This window comes from Solanum dulcamara, chromosome 4 (assembly GCF_947179165.1).
Source record: "Solanum dulcamara chromosome 4, daSolDulc1.2, whole genome shotgun sequence".
Lineage (NCBI taxonomy): Eukaryota > Viridiplantae > Streptophyta > Magnoliopsida > Solanales > Solanaceae > Solanum > Solanum dulcamara.
In genome coordinates this window covers 48,830,949-48,847,837 of record NC_077240.1, presented here as the reverse complement: position 1 = coordinate 48,847,837, position 16,889 = coordinate 48,830,949, and the positions used below count along the sequence as shown (strand labels likewise).

Genomic DNA, 16,889 nt, shown 5'->3' with positions numbered 1-16,889 from the left:
GCACGCCTAGACCTACGGCCACCCTCAACCAACACACGGTAAGACACCATTCTATCCCTACTAGCCTTCTACCCTAATCCGCGACCTCCACTCTTTTCTATCTAAGGTCATGTCCTCAGTGATATGGAGTTCTCAAATGTAACAAATGGCATCTCATTGAAACAATGAGTTCTTATACACCATCATGTTTCTCTTTTCTTTTGAATATGTCTTTTGCAACTTGTTATCTAATTAACTGTATGTCATCTACTTTGTTGTGTTGTCAGTCCTCATTTAATTCTATTTCCATATCAAATCTTGACCATCTTCTGTAGCGAGTATCTGGTTTTACCTGCATAGTTCCAATTCTGAGAAAAATAAACTTCAAGCAAAGTTGATTAAATGTGTCTTCTTAGGGTACTCTCGTCTTCAAAAATGTAAGAAAAAAGAGTGATCCAACAACAAATAATATATTATATAAGAGATAACCTTCTTTACAGATCTCCATGTTTTTAACCAAACACCTCCGTAGAAATCTAATTCCTCAAGTTCTACCAATTCCTACAGGACCCATACATCAGCCCTCAAGCTAGTCATCCTCCTTTTCGAGTATTACCCCTAATGTCATCACCCTGCTGATGATAGCACTTTTCCTGACTAGGTACACCGGTAGCTCCAAATGACTTGTGCCCCTCCGTTACCTGCTCCAATCATTCCTTCTTCAGATATAGCGACTCCGCCCACTATCACTTACAGAGGAATTTGTACTACTCGATATCAATATTTTGTCTACTTGCTTGAGCTATCATCATATGTCCCATTCTACTAAATTTGTCTGTCTACTTTGTCTAATGTTCCTATACCAAAGATTATGAGAGAATCACTGGAAAATTCAGGGTGGAGACACGCAACGATGGAAGAAATAACTGCTTCTCTGGCCAATAGCACTTGGGAATTGATTCTTATCAAGAGGGAAAATCTACAATCCAAAGCCACTGGATCTATACTGTGAAATGGGTCTTGATAGAGAAAATTGATTGGTTGAAAACTCATCTTGTTGTCAAGGAGCTTCCCAACGTCTTGTTGTCAAAGAGTTTCTCAAGTTCATGTCTTGATTTGGTGACACATTTTCTCCAGTTGTGAAACCTACATCTATCGGACTACTAATATCTTTGACACCATTAAGGTCACTAGGCACTACATCAGTTGAATATTAAGAATTTTATTTGCATAGGAAGCTAGCCAAAGAGGCACATATGGAAACTATCAGGGTTTGTTGCTCATGAGAGTCAGACTTGGTAAGTTGTCTAAAGCAGTCACTATATAGTCTAAAACAATCTCGAATAGCCTAGAATGGAAAATTTAGTTTGTGACCCAACATTTAAGAATGTCTCGAAGCACCGCAGACCATTCTATTTTTTATCGACATGTTGTTTCCGAAAAAAGTATATGTCTAGTAGTCTATGTCAATGACATTGTCAAATGATCAAGAACAATTTTTTTAACTTAAGCAGCATCTGTTCGACAGTTTCTAAACCAGATTTAGGAAAGTTGAAGGTACTTTTTGGAGATCAAGGGGCAAAATCCAAGACAGGTATAGACTGCAAACCTGTAGATTGTCCTATGGATCCGAATGTCAAACTTAACCTTCAAAAAAATGAGCTTTTGGAAGACCCTGGAAAACACTAAATACTGGTTGGCAAACTTAAATATCTCAACATTACAGAATCGAATATTTCATTTGTAATGAGTGATTGATTATTTCTCTTGTAAAGGCCATCGGAATGTAGTAATTTGTATCATTGGATACATCAAGGGAGCTTCAGCACAAGAACTGTTATATGAAGACGATTGTCACCTAGACATTTTTTGGATATATGCAATTGGACTGGTTCTTCATCAGATAGATGTTCAGCTGAATATTATATCATGATAGGCGTCTAATCTCTTAGAAAGTACGAAGCAAGACGTCTTTTAATCTAGTCTAATCTCTTAGCAAGTACGAAGCAAGACGTCGTTAAATCTAGTGCTAGCAGAACATCAAGCAATGTCTTTTACAACCTCTGAGCTTATTTGACTGAAACAATTTCTCCAAGTGTTGAGGTACGTAGAAGTCAAATAGATGAAGCTAATATGTGCAATTAAGTTGCCCTTCACATTGCCTCAAATCCTGCTTTCATGAGAGTATAAATGTATAAAGGTGGATGACATTTAATCAGACCTCAGATTGAGTCCAGCTGCATATCCACCAGCTTTACAAACAACAACATACCCAGTGACATATCCACCAGCTTGGTAGTCTAAAATGACCAGCTAATAGATGTTCCTACTAAATCCTTCAAAAGGGCCTTGGATTGAATACATTTGTAACAAGCTTTGAGGTTATGATATGTATTCTCCAACTTAAAGGGGGGTGTTAAGATAGCTTACATTGATAAAGAGGGGATTTTATTAGGAACTGATTTCATTATCATACATGTGAGAAATATTGGAGAAGAATATTATTGAATTGTGTATTTACATTATTACACAGAGACCCTATTTACAGACACTATAATACAATCATTTACCAAGTAGGATACTATATACTATTCTTATACGATTGTGTACACCTATTCCTATTTTAACACTCCCCCTCAAGCTGATGCATACAAATCATATGTACCTAGCTTGTTACAAATGTAATTAATACAAGAACCGATGAGGGACTTGGTGAGATATCAGCAACTTGATCACTCGACTTCACAAAATTGGCAATCAATCTCAATGTGCATAGTCTTCTCATGAAATACTGGATTTGATGCATAATGCCAGTCAATCTCAATGTGCTTAGTCTTCACATGAAATACTGAATTTGATGCATAATGTCAATAAAACACAGAGTGATAAAATTACAGTGTTGAACTTCCGAAACGATGGTTGAGAAGTCTGTTTCAGACCATAGAGTAACTTAAACAATCGACATACAAGACTACCAGACTCTCCCTGAGCAACAAAATCAGATAGTTGCTCCATATAGCCTTTTTCCTCGAGATTACCATGGAGAAAAACATTCTTAATGTCCAATTGATTAAAAGGCCAATGATGAATGACAACCATAGATAGGAAAAGGTGGACATATGCTATTTTAGCCACGGGAGAGAATATCATTGTAAAAGCCCATATATCTCAGTATACCTTTTTTTTGTTTTGGCAAAAGTAAATCTGAAACAGAAAGTACTCGAAATATGATATAACATATATGGATCATCTCAAAATCAAGGGATGAGTAGATCTTAAACAAGAAAGTCAACGTCAAACTGGCCGAAACATGCTCATGTGCCAGATTACTAGATTTTATGGCTGAAAGTGGTCAAAATTAGAGAAATAAAATTATATGGGTAGGGTCTCGATGATGACACGACCCTACAAAGAAAAAAATTATATAGGTAGGGTTAGAATGATGGCATGACCCTACTAAAAAAGAGAAATAATATGGGTAGAATCAAAATGATGGCACGACCCTATGCAAATCAGATCTGAGGAGTCATCGAAAAGACACATAAAAGGACAGTCCTGTGCACTAAAGTTTCCGCTATGCACAGGGTCCGGGGAAGAGCCCTACCACAAGGGTCTATTGTACGCAGCCTTACCTTGCATTTCTGCTAGAGGTTGTTTCCAAGGCTTGAACCCGTGACCTCCTAGTCACATGACAGCAACTTTACCAATTACTCCAAGGCTCCCCTTCATCGGAAAGATACATAGAACTATGCAAATCAAATTTGAGGAGTCACCGAAGAGACACACGTTGCTATGCAACTAGAATATGAGAAAGAAATTCTGAAAAATCCACAGTACTACGCAAATTAAATATGGGAAGTAGTCTGAAAAGATGCACGGTGCTACGCAAATCAGATATGAGAGAATAGTCAACAGAAAGATGTGGTGCTACGCAAATCAGATATGAAAAAGTAGTCACCGAAAAGATGGCACAGTACTACAAAAATTAAATATGAAAAAGTAGTTGCCAGAAAGATGGCCCGGTGCTACACAAATTAGATATAAAAAAGTAGTCACCAGAAACATGCACGGTGCTACACAAACATTCACGGATATGGAATTGACACAAAAAAGCCCTAGAAAGTCGCCACAAAATTGATGCACGATAACCTGTTTGATTGAGTTTTTTCCCCTGAATATGGGGTTCATGCATATCATTGGCCTTACTTTTGTTATCATAACCAACGACCAGCCAGGCGACATATATGGGTCATAGCTGCCCGGCGGCAACGCAAGTTTTTTTTTCTACCAAGACCGTACAAGCTCTGATACCATGTGAGAAATATTAGAAAAGAATATTATTAAATTGTGTATTTACATTAATACACCGAGACCCTATTTATAAACACTATAATACAATCATTTACCAAGTAGGATACTATATACTATTCCTTTTCCTATTCTACGTACGATTGTGTACACCTATTCCTATTCTAACAATACACTTACAAATTTGTATAAATTGTAATTACTAGAAATTCTCAACCAAGCATAATCAAGTTTTTCTATTTCTTCTCATTATTTTCCCTATATTCAATATAAGAGTGTCTCAACATTCTCTAGCTGCTCTTTCTACCTCTTCACCAGAGAATGTTATCTATAGCCATCCTTTCACTTCCTCTTTTGAAGTGGTCATTCCTGTTCCTCTAAAGATTGATTTTCATCCTTCCTCTTAGAAGCATTATATCTAAGCTACAATTTTCTCCTTTATCACTTACTGATCCCATATTAAATTCCCATCAATTTCCAACTTCTAACTTTAAGTCGTACCTCTTGGTGGCATTACCCTTTTTTGGGAGAATTAGGTGTTCCTTTCTCTAGACTTCTGTCTACAAGATATCTCTTCAATATTTGCTTTTTCCTGCAATTCCTCTTCTAGTTTTAACTTACCATTGTGAAAAGATCTGGCTCTGCACAGCAAAAAACATGCTCCTAAATGGCATTGGAGATACAATCAAGAAGGAATGAGCCTTTGGAAGGAGGTGGTTCAAGCCAAATATGGCAGTGATAGTCATTGGGTGTCCAACATCAGCAGGATCCCTCATGGTTGTGGACTCTGGAAAGGAATCAGGAACCTGTGGCCTGAATACTCAATGAATTCATTTTTGCAAGTTTGATGAGAATCATATTCTTTCCTGGAAAGATCTAATGGTTAGGCCAATTGACTCTGAAGGAAGTTTACCCTATGATTTTCCCCATTGCTTCCAATCCTGACTCTACTATTTTCCAGAATTGGGAGGGGAATACTAGGTGTCCAAGCTTGAGAAGTAATCTGAATGACTGGGAGTTTGAAGAATTACCATTTTACAGCATATTGCCAGCAATCCTCGGAAGGGCATGCTCAGCTAGGGAAACAATTTTGATGGCCTATAATCAGTCAAAGCCAACTATCAACTCATGAGCTCCAATAAAGCTCTAATTGATCAGTGGCCTTGGAAGCTTGTATGGGGTGAAAATGCCTTCCAAGATAAGTGCCTTCTGTTGGTTATCCTTAAAAAATAACTGTCTGACTCAAGACATCTAAAATGAAACTTCACCTAGCTAACAGATGCTACATGTGCCTTAACAGTCTAGAATCTGTCAGTCATCTATTTTTCAATTGCCCTGTTGCTTCAGAGTTCAGACATCTGGTCTATGTACCTATCCTTTTTGGCCTACAGTAGATTAATGCCCTCTAGTATCAGAGATTTTTGTTAACCGGAACTTCTGGCTAGTTGAGAAATCCACAAAAGAATCTGGTCTATGGTTCGAGCTACTATTTTGTGGTGCTTCTGGACAGAGGAATCAAAGATGCTTTGATGGTACTTCAACTGCCGACTCCAAGCTCAAGGCCAGATGCTTAGTTCTACTCTTTTGTTGGGTTTATCTTACACTGGTTTTTAACCCTGAAGTATTTTTGGATTTTGTCAGGTCACTAGTCGTGTGATAGCTTTCTTTTGTCCATTCCTGGAGCTGATTCTTCCCATTTTTGTGATTATGCATCAGCTGGATGGTTTGTTTATCAATATACCACTTATTTCATCACTGAACAAAAAAACATACCATTGATTCTTCCTTGGTTAGTACTCTCTTCTCCTCAATTCTTTTTGTATTTTCAATATTCTGCAATATATGTGTTTCTTCCTTCCCAGACTATCAAAGTTGTTTGGATTCCAACCTTCAATCATCATCTTCAGCATTCTCAACTTTTGGGTGAGAATGTAATCATATTGGTCCGAATGTAGTCATATCTACCTCTAACTCAAAAGACTCCCAACACTGCTTCACCATGTCAACAAACTCGATAGCCTGAAGTCCTCAATCCACATGTTTTGAACAAGAAATATGGGGTTAGTTCTTCCAATGTCCAGAGTTCAGCATTAGCTTTGATAATGGAGATGATCTTACAAGTCTGAATTAATCCTTGGATTCTACCGAGAAGAGATACTTTTCTATTCAAGTTCTCACCCTTGAATTACCACCCTTGACCCATGTAAAGCTCTTACATGTAGTGAAACATCTATTAATTCCACGTCCTCAAAGATTTAAGTGTAGGTTTAATACGAACGAAGGGAAGAAAGACAGCGGAAGAAAAGGGGCAATGGCTGGTGAGAGAATGGAGAAAGAGAGAGAGAGAGGGGAGTAAAAAAGAAAACCTTTGTGAGTTTTTCACAGCTTGTTGGCCCATTAAAACCTCCACCTTTATCATGTACTTGCATCATTAAGTTATCCTCCACCTTTATCATGTACTTGCATCACTAAGTTATGAAAACTATCAAATGAAATCTTAGATTATGAAAATTACATTATTTGGACTACTTTATCCGCTTTATGACATTACTTGGACTTCCAAAGTGATCTTTCAAATATGTTACATGTATTTATGATAAAGTTGAGATGCTACATTTAGATAGAACACTTGTGTTAAATGAATGTTACGTATGGTTTGAGACCTTATGATGATATCCTGGTAGCCTTTGTATGTCGATTGTGTAAGTCACTCTATGGTCTGAAACAGTCTTCTCAAGTCAATCTATGGTCTGAAACAGTCTTCTCAAACTTGGTTTGGGAAGTTCAACATTGCAATTCAGGAATTTATCACTCCGTGTTTTACCGTCATATCGCATCAAATCCAGTGTTTCATGAGAGGACTAAGCACATTGAGATTGATTGTCACTTTGTCAGAGAAAAGATACTCTCAAGAGATATTGTTACAAAGTTTGTGAAGTCAAGTGATCAACTTGCAGATATCTTCACCAAGTCCCTCACCGGTCCTCATATTAATTATATTAGGGAGAGTGTTAGAATAGGAATAGATTATAGTATCCTACTTAGAATAGGAATAGAATTATGAGTAGTTTATAACATTCTACTTGGAAAAGGATTGTTTTATAGTGTCTATAAATAGGGTCTTTATGTAATTACACAAAGACCCTATTTATAGACACTATAAAACAATCCTTTTCCAAGTAGAATACTATAAACTACTCATTCTATTCCTATTCTAAGTAGGATACTATAATCTATTCCTATTCTAATAGATATGAAATTATGTAGGGTAGGTTACCTGCACTACATCCTCTTGGGGTGCATCCCTTCCCCTTGCCCTGTGTGAATGCAGGATGTTTCGTGCACCGAGCTATTCATTTTTTAATATTTATTGAGATATACTACAACATCTGAGTTGGGTGTTCTCCTTTCATTGAATGGGGCTTTAACCCTAGAACCATGTGTCAAAAGTGGGTTATTTGATGGCCCTGTGGCTTTGGCCTCAATATCGTGTGCGGCCTTAGACTTGATGCCCTCCTTACCTTGATGTCATTGATTTGGCATTGATGTATCCTTTTGGATTGGTTGCTAATGTTCTCAACCTTTCAATGAACTACGGTAGGTCACCAAGGTTGTGTTATTACATGGTTACGGAAAGTATTGTGGTATCCTTCCCAGGTATGTATGTTTGTGATGATCATATGGATTTACCTTATAGCTTTATATGTGGCTTACTGATTTTTTATGTGATTAATGATAAAGTTGCATATTATGTTTACTTTAGGCCTTGCTCCAATAGTTAGAGACCGACGAGGACACTTATTGAGTTTCATGCTCACTCCATTGACCTTTGTGTCTTCCCAGTTCAATTGAAGCTTTTGGTTACAAAGCTTGAGCACCATGACATAGAGCTTCAGTGGTAAGTCTTGCATTTGTTTCGTGGTGGCGTAGTACATTTTATTGTAAATAATCATTTGTCGGGCTATGTGCCATTAAAATTTTGTGCAATGACTTTTTTAGAAGATCTATAACTAACGGTGGGTAAGTATGTCCAATTTGGATGTGACCAAGCGGTACCTCTCATCGAGGCTGTTTTTTACAATGGTAACTGTCCTCCCATCGAGGCTTTTTTAGGCATCATATGTCTTTGAGCCCTGACATGAGTGTCTTTTGTGGAGTTAACCCTAAATGATCATCCATGTTTTGAGAATTGCCTTCCAATATCACCTTTGTTTCATTTAGGATACAAATATCACTCAACTATCACTATTTCCCTAAAAAAATATTTTAGACCTCAAAAATCCTCCTACTCTCCTAGTTGGCATGCTATATCATTAAGCCTCATTTTTTTAATAATAAACTTATTATCTCATTAAACTCATTCAAATAAAAATATGATCTTATTTCTTTAAAAAATTACATTAATTTATTAAGAAGAAATTTTCATACTTATGATTTTTTTACCATACTTAAATTTTATATTTTTTTACTACGAAGAATACCTTTTTAACATTTACTATAATGCCATATTTTTTGAATAGTTATGGATATATATATTCAGAAAATATTGGACTTTTAAAAATATCAGTTGAAGTTCAAACTGAACCATGATATACAAACCACTTAATGAACATTAACTTACATTATTTAATCATACTACTGTATAATGGATCAATGATATTAAAGATCAATTAATCATTAAAAAAATTAATTATATACTTTGAAATTCATACATACAATATCTTTCTTATAAAAAAATAAAAAGTTAATAATATTTATATATTTGTTTAATGAATGATAAAGAAGAAGAAAGATTATTATACCAAAACAATTAAAGAAAATGAAATTTTGAACTTTATTGATTAATGAGCATATTAATCTTGTATAATGCGTATGTCATTGAATTAAAATAGGCAACCCAACTAATTATTATTTGTGTTTCATGAATTTGAGATAAGTTAAGGATATATATTGGTGTTTGTATGATAAGATAAAATATAATATAATAGTCACAAAAGAATAAAAATAAAGAATTAAATTGAAAATAAAAGTTAAATAATAAATTTCTCTGTTTTATCATTTTTTTTCTCTATGTCAACCTTACGGAATTATTTGAATATGTTTATGAAAAATTACTTGCTTAAAATCCCCAGATAATTTACTAAGGGTCTCAAAAATCAAGAAATAATTACCAAAAAAGATTTTTCCATTGAATTTTATTTGGTAGAAATATTTGCAGGAAATTAGATTATTTGCAATTTTTTTGTACAATCTCGAGATAAATTCCCACGTAATTTATATTTATATATATTGGAGAGACGTGAGTTTGATGAGTTAAATAGCTCAATTATTTTTTGTTAAAATGATGATATAATAACATTGCATATCAACTAGAATCGAAGGAGACTTTTAAAGTACTTAGTATTCTTGAAAAGAAAGTGATCCATCCGCACCAAGCGAGGGACTCTATGTAACGACCCTTCTAATTGTTTTGTGTATGTTATTGATTTTCCTATTTTAACTCTTAGCTTTTATAAATAATTTATGACTTGTGGGAATGAGTGGCATGATTTTCAGATTAAGTAAAGGATTATTCTGTTGCTACTAATAATGAAAACAAAGGGGGGAAAAGAAAAAGAAAGGAGAAGAGAAAAATAGAGATTTTCATTCCAAATCGTCAAGGTAATTATTCTCGTCCTTTCTATTAAACTTTTAGGGTAGATTATGAACATATTTTTAGGGTAGATTCATGAGGAAATAATGCTAAAATAAGAAAATATGACCTTAGGGTTCTTAGCATAAAATCTTGACTTAGGGATCGAATAACGACCCGTTTTAGCTGAAATTCGACGTGTAAATTTGTTTTATTATGGGTGAACATAATATGAAAAAACATTGCAAATTTGACTTCAATGGCTAGGGTGACTTTTTGACCCGATTTTTAGTCGAAAATAAATATAGCAATATGGGTGTCATTGGATTCGTATTCCTATGAACATTATGTATTTGAACAGATTTTGATCGTTCGAAAGCGTTACAAAAGGCTCAAGTATCGAAGTGATTCTCCAATTATTTGAGGCAAGTGGATTTTTCAACCCTTATTAAGTGAATAGAATTGTGTATTTCCTTGTTGTTTGTGTTGGGGAGTAATGGGACGTGGTAATGGGTTGACTTGTTCATATTGAATAATCTTAACAATGAAAACGGGGTAAAAAAGGCAACTTGCTTATAGATTGATGCGTGATGTGTTGAGAATAGTTTGGAAGGTCTATTGATTCATTGTTGATGTTGTATCACGATTGTGTTGTTGTGAATTGTGCATTGTTATGAAAATGGTCATCTCCTCATTATTTGTTCACCTAATCGACTACTTATTATGATAATGAACATTCCACTTAAAACGAAAAAATGACTCTCCAGGCGGTTACCTCATTATTTGTCTTAACATGTCTATTTGCATTGGTTTGGAGACAAGGTTGTGACGAGTGTTATGTGAACTAAGGGAGAATAAGAAATTGAAGAGGATGTACTAATTCGAGGGACGTGCCACACGCAGTGGTAGATACTATAAAATATTCAGGGGACATGCCACACGCCGTGGTAGCTACTATATGATATTCGAGAGACGTGACATAAGTCGTGGTAGATACTATATGATATTCGAGGGACGTGCCACACGCCGTGGTAGATACTATATGATATTCGAGGGGCGTGCCACACACCATGCTAGATAATATAAGATACTCAGGGTACTTGCCACAATACATGGTAGATGCATGGACAGACATGTCCCCCATGGGTCCCGGACTAAAAGACAGCGGGTGTGTATCGCTAGGTCAGAAATGTATAAATATGCTTGACATTGCATTTCATTGCATTGTATATCTTTATTATTTGTGGACTTGCTCGCCTTTTTGTGGAACTTGTGATTGATGAACTTGATCTCGTGTGTAGCTGATTTGTGATTGTTGGAGTGTTGTTGTTGAGTTACGTGTTGTGTAAATTGTGAACTATTAGGTTGGGCTGATTTTATGCAAGTTGTAGTTGTGGAGGTTCGATTGGATTGTTAGGAGTACCCGTGTTCTATATTACTTGACTTTGTGTTTAGAAGTTTGCTTGCTGAGTACCGTGTTATTTGGTACTCACCCCTTGCTTCTACATTTGTATAGGTTAAGAGCCCGGACCTTCATAATACTTTCTCTTTTCTTATTTTCTGAGGCTTCCTACGGAGATTTGTGAGGTAGTTGTTTGCCATCTCAGCGGACCTTGTTTCTCTTATTTATGATTTTGTTCTACTTTAGAAACAATGTCATTTGGGACTTGTGTTTTTCTTTCAAATCTATTGTAATACATTAGAGGCTGGTACACGTGACAACCAGATTTTGGGGGTTTAATTAAGTTGACTTTGTTATGTGCATTTATATTAGTTGTTAGGCTTTCACTTGTATTTCTAATTCCGCATTTTATCATAATATTTGAGTTTTAGCCTGACTTGTCTTGATGAGATAAGACGAGTGCTATCACGTCTGATTTTGGGTCGTGACACTTTAAGAACCAAAATGGAGTCAGGGAGCTTCGAGGGACTCCAAGAAAAAAATTGGAGTCACGAAGCTTCGAGTACTGAATCGCCGAGTACTGAATCACTTCCCAATGGTATATTCGGAGTTTGTAGTGTTTTAAATATCCAAATACATTTCACTATATACACATAATATCCACAAAGCTTTAAAACATGATTGACATACAACCACGTATCATGGTCCTTGAACCTTTTTCCAAAGCTTCACGTGAGAAAAGAAGGATCAAAAGAAAATTATTATGATGCATAACTTAAGTCTCTTATATTAAGCCCTATTTATATACACCGCACACAATACGAAATACCTATTTTCTAATGAGGGACTCTAAGCATATATTATATACACTATCTAACACTCTCAATCAAGCCAATGCATAAAAGTCAAATGTAGCAAGCTTGTTACATATGCAACTAATACCAAAACAAAATCTGAGGGGCTTGGAAAAAATAAATATGAGTTGATCATTAATATTTTCTCTAACAAAGTGACAATCAATTTCAATGTGCTTCATCCTCTAATGCAACAGCAATTTGATGCAATATGAAGGATCGCTTGATTATCACACAACTTTCATCTGACTAATTTCTCCTAAGTTTAATTCTCTGAACAACTATTTGAGTCAAAAAAAGCTCACAAGTTACTATAGTCATTGCTCGATATTTTGCTTCCACACCTGATCGAGCAACCACATTTTGCTTCCGGCTCTTCCAATACACCAATTTCATCCCTACTAAATGACAATGAGCCCTTTTGGATGGGCTTTAAGTTGGTCAAACCAACTTATAAGCCCTTTTTTAGCTTTTGGACGTGTTTGCCTAATGCTAACTTTAAGCCATAAAGTTCTTAAAGTCAGTCAAAAATGAAAAGTTAGGATTTCTAACTTTTTTTTTCTAAGTGTTTAAAGTCATTTTGTTTGACCATGGAAATTACTTTTATATCCCTTATATTTTAACTAAATTCCCAAACTACCCTTTTTATTTTTTTAACACTAAAATTCAAACACTTATTTTTCAACATAAGCACTTTTATCCAAACACTCAACTGCTTATTTATAAAAATAACTTTCAGCACTTCAAAATTCTAAAAGTACTTCATACATAAAAGTTACTTTTTTAAGCCTATCCAAACGGGCTCAATATCTAGACGTAGAATGTCTATCAAAAGGTTATCCTGCCTAATCAGTGTTTGTATATCCAAGGATCTATTCATGACTTCGATCCTCAAATAATAGTCCTTTGCCTCAGGCTCATTTTATATATCACAAAATGCAAACAATTGTATCCCAGTGACTATCATGGGGAGAATCTATAATATGACTTACAACACTCACAAGAAAAGAAATGTTAGATCTAGTCAATGAGATAATTCAACGTACCAATCACTCGCCCATAGGATCACTAAGAGGCTCCCCTTGTCTTGACAAGAGTTGAGCATTCAGATCTATAAAAGTACTAAAGGGTCAAGGCCGTGCCCTGTCATTCTTGTCTCCACAAGAATGTTTACCGAATACTTCCGTTGTGAAATAACAATGCTTGACCTGCACTAAGCAACCTCCACACCTAAACAATACTTTAATTTGCTAGAAAATACTTAAGTCTAGAAAGTGCAGAAAAATATGCTCCTTCAAGTTAGTAATATCATCCTAATCATTGGCGGTGATAACGATATATTCAATATAACATCAAAAGAATACATAGATTTAGGGAAGAATACCGATAAAATACAAAGTGATCCATTTCTTTATGAATCATGCCAAAAACCTGAAAAGTTGTGTTGAATTTATCAAACAAGGTCTGAGAAAATTGTTTCAGAGTACTAAGTGACCACCGCAATCGACATACCAGGCCACTAGACTCCCCCTAAGCAACAAAACTAGATGGTTCCTCTATATAAACGTCATCCACAAGGTCACCGTGAAGGAAAACATTTTTATGTGTAACTGATAAAGAAGTCCATGGACACCTGCAAGCATGGATAAAAAAGGCCGACGTATGCTATTTTAGTCACAAGAGAGAATGTGTCACTATAATCTACGCCAAATATGTATACCCTTTTGCAACAAAATAGGCCTTAAGTCGATCAAAATTTGGCTATCTGGAAAAGCTTTGACACCATAAGCCCATCGACAACTAATGGTAGATCTTCCTGAAGGAAGAGGAACAAGCTCACAAGTACCACTCACATCATCTATACAATATGCATCTTGTCAATCATAACTTGTTGCCAACTTGGATGAGAAAGTGTTCTACCAATAGCAGGAATGGAAACGGAAGACAGATAATACAAATGCATAATGGGATGATGATAGATGATGATAACTAAAGAATGTAAAATAGGAGTTGGTATTACAAGTGGACCACCTATCTTTTCAAAATGCAATCGGTGGACTAAAAGGAGACAAGTATGTCGTAGGTGTAAGATACGATATAGGATGTGAACCATTTAGGCATGATACTGGACGAAAATGATGATGATAAGTTAGAAGTGGTGGCTTTAAGCCCGGGATGTCAGAGTAATAGTAGATTCCTCAAAAGTCTGTGTAGGTAAGACCTCAAAAAAAACAGGATAATCAAAAAAGATGTAAAGGTCAAATCTCAAAAATGTGACATTAGAATAACCAAGGAAAACACATAAGAGCATGATGAGCTAACTTATAAGTTTTGAATGAAACACGTGCACGCAAAGACACGAGGAAAGGAGTATAAAGGTGACTGAGAAAACAATATTGAATGTCAAATATGATTTTAAATGGAAGATGAAGGCATCCGATTGATTAAATAGCAAGATGTGAGGATTGTATCACCCCAGAAACACAGGAAAACATGGGATTGAACGAGAAGAGTGTGAGAAGTCCCAATGATGTGCCTATTCTTCCTCTTCTAACCCATTTTGTTGAGAGGTACACAAACAAGATATGTGATGAATGATTCCTTGAGAACTCATACACGGTTGAAACTAGGTGAATAAGTACTCTAAGGCATTATCACTACAAAAAAAGACTAATAAAAACACCAAATTGATTTTGTATTTTAGCACAAAAGTTATTGAATATAAAAAACAACTCATAACGATCTTTCATTAAGAAATTCAAGTATATTTTGGATAATTATCAATGAAACAAAGAATTCCTGACGAGGAATTTGGACTCTTTATATGGCCTTGTGCAATCCTCACTTTATGAATTGGCTTTTGAGGTTAAGTTAGGCCCATTCATTTTCTTTACATGGTATCAGAGCCAAACTCATCTAATGTCTTGATTTTCCTAATGTTGGGCCCCATATTACATTGTCTATGCTCTCGTTGCAAGCCTAAGTGTGAAGGGGGTGTTAGTTTTCACACATCAATTGTGGATGAGGGATTTGGACTCTATATATGATTGTGGACAATGCTCACCTCATGTGCTAATTTTTGAGGTTGAGTTCGGCCAAAGGTCAATTTTCTTCACACTACTAAAACGTGCTACTTTATAAATAGAGCTTTTCAGCCTTGTCCTATAAAGTTCAATCTATTAAGTATTACCTATGGCAATTCACCGATCATGCATTCTAAGCGACTAAGAATCCACATTTGATTTTTCAATAGAAAGCTACGAGAAAGTTTTGAACATTATGATTTTTTAGACAGAATCAATTAAAATGGAAGGATGAATCAAGTCGAATCAAAAGGGAAAAAGGACTTGGATTTCTTTGACTTTTAGGAAAAATTAAGGAAAACAGAACTAGGGTGCAAGAACAATAAAGAAGCAACTCAGTAATCCGGGAAAGTTTTCATTAAGCAGTCAAATATTTCAGCCAAGACAACCCAAATAAATCAGCTTGGTTCCCTTTTCGTCGCTGCTGCTATTGGAAGAAAAACATAGTTTGTCCCTTCACTGCTTTTGAGCATGCATAACAATTTTTGAAGTCTTTCCCGAAACATGGCAGATTATAAGCTCTGCATTCAGCCACTACATATCAGCAAAATCGTCCTAAAAACTAGCCTAATTAATCACAATTTTTACACGTCATACCTGATCAAAAACCACGCAAATTCAGCTGGGTATTCAAACAAAAACCGTCATACAAAACCTCCACCTTTATACCTTTGAAACTTTCTCACCAAGTAATGTTCCTTTTAATATGTAGCAAATTTATAGATGAATATTTCAGCAATATTTTATTTCAAAGTCACCATATAAAGTCCCTTATTACTATTGCAAAACTTTCAGCCACATTCCAAAGTCAATCTTCGTATAAAGCGCCATTTTCTTTTCTGCCTTCAATCCACTGTCAAAACTACGAATTTAATTGTTGTGCAAAGTCAACCCACTAGCTCCCTACTATATCATAATTACATTTCTCAAATTGTATCTCATACACATACAACTCATTTAAAATGAACTACACTAGAGGTAAATAACTAAAAGGTCCATCCCAACCAACTTTAACTAAATTCTAGATATACATAACATTATTTCAACATCAGTTACAACAACTCCATTATTCCCAACAGCTTAACCTTATAAAACTGAACGACGAAGCATTAAAGTATGTCAAAAGTTATCCAATATTTACAGGGTGCAATATTTTAGTGTGATAAGCCCAAGAACCGCTACCAGTTGAGGATTGAAGTGCCTTGGGGAAATCCAATATCAAAATAGGAGGGGAAAGTTAAGTCCATATACGGTGGAACCGGAAATTCAAGTCTTGAGGTGTCTTTTGGGTTAAAATCGAAAGAGACATAACTGTGAGACACAGTTTGAGCCAGAGTGAAGAATACCTTGACAGTTAGGCTTGGACCGCTACAAGTAGTATGAGTACCTTAGGGGGATAAGTGCAACAGCCACAAACCGCAAGCGATTGAACTCGAAGGCGGGTTCGTTGTGAAGCTTCCCTTAAGCAAGTTCCACATTGGAATAGGAGAGAAAAGTTAGGGACCATATAGGGGTGAGGTCAGGATTCAACTGTTAAGGTGCCTTTTGGGTTAAAGACAAGGAGACGAGGCCCAAAAGTTGAGACATAGTGGATAATACCTTGCCAGTTGGACCTGGGCCATCACAGTCTC

The 16,889-nt window shown here is 35.8% G+C and overlaps 1 protein-coding gene across 5 annotated transcripts in view; it reads right to left on the bottom strand.

Moving 5' to 3' along the window:
• LOC129887418 (light-mediated development protein DET1) overlaps positions 1-16,889 on the bottom strand; it is a 42,340-nt gene that overhangs the window by 20,218 nt on the left and 5,233 nt on the right. The window lies entirely within an intron of this gene.